This window comes from Pteropus vampyrus, unplaced genomic scaffold, assembly GCF_000151845.1.
Source record: "Pteropus vampyrus isolate Shadow unplaced genomic scaffold, Pvam_2.0 Scaffold2, whole genome shotgun sequence".
NCBI lineage: Eukaryota > Metazoa > Chordata > Mammalia > Chiroptera > Pteropodidae > Pteropus > Pteropus vampyrus.
In genome coordinates, this window is record NW_011888783.1 from 1,829,378 (window position 1) to 1,830,873 (window position 1,496).

Consider the following 1,496-nt stretch of genomic DNA (forward strand, 5'->3'; position numbering starts at 1 on the left):
GTACTCAAAATATGTCACCACCCAGTTTACAATGGTGTCAGAAATCATAGCTTTAGTATATGGTACTTGGGGTTTAAATTTTAAGTCTGCTCTTAAAATATAAATTTCACTGAGAGATAAATTTAGGCTATCATTTTTATTTGAATACTTTGATGTAACATATTTTCAGATTTCCTTCAAATTAGATGTCTAAATTCAAAAAACCATGGCTACCACAATAACAATAAAAGAGATGCCAAAAGAGATATTGATGTTTTGTCGGCAATAATAAAGAAAACTGATCATATACCAGCCTCATTAAGTAATATTTATTAGTAATACATCAGCCATATTAGTTATATTTATTGGTAATATTAGTAATATTCGATGTGATTAATATGGAAATTCTATATTAATAAATCTATTTAAACTTGTAACCAGTGGCCTGAAGCACATAATAGATAAATTCTATAATTGAAAGAAATGTAGTCATAGCATGTTATAAAGTTTTAATGCTTCAGATCAGCAGGCAGGTTGACTGGAAGAAGGACATTTGAAAGACAGGAGAAATTCATCAAAAAAAAAAATTCTTATTGTTTTCTTTGCCAACAGATAGCTATGATAATCTAGACATCCCTGACTAAAACTAAAACAAACCAAAAAGTAAAGTTCAGAAAGAATAAAGCCTCACTTAATATACATATATTTTTCTTCTCCCTTATCAGGGATGTTTGAGAGGTATGCAGTCAATTAGGATGCTTTGTGTTCAAGTGAAAGTTGAAATACTTAAAACAATGAAATGCTCAGTCTGTGAAGAAGGTTGAAATGGTCTTGAAGATGAATTGGTGCAATGACATGAATGCTGTCACTTTCTTGCTTTCAGCTCAAATACATCTCAAAACTGTCAGCATCACTCTCTCTGACCAGCTTCTCCAATGATTGGAACCCTGGCCCTAGACATCATCTCATTATATGTCTGTAATCACAAAGATATTACTCTGATTAGCTGGCTTGAATTGTGAACATATCCTCAGAACAAGGACTGCATTGAAGGGAATATAACACTATGATTGGCATCACTGTTAATAGTTCATGTGGCCAGGGGATGGAGCGTATGCTTCCCACTATCATCTACAACTATGTTTTAATAAAGACATTTATCAAAGAAATTATTGAGGAAGACAAAATAAGAAATATCTACTTTAAATAGGAAGATTTCATCTTGAGGACTGGACAGTAACAAGGAAAGTGAATTATTACCAAATCGCTAACTCCTAACATTTATATAGTAGTAAGTTACTATCATAAAATGAGATTCTTATTACTGAATTCCAATTAATGTCTAATTCTGAAGAAATCATGGATTAATCTTTCAATAATCAAAAGGCATTTATTTCTGCAACTATTTTCTACAAGTATCTTAAAGTATGTTTTTCATAAGATTGCTACCTTTTTATCTAAAATTTCTAATTTTTTAAAATTGTTTATTGCTTCATGTTTTTGCTTTCTTAGCCCAA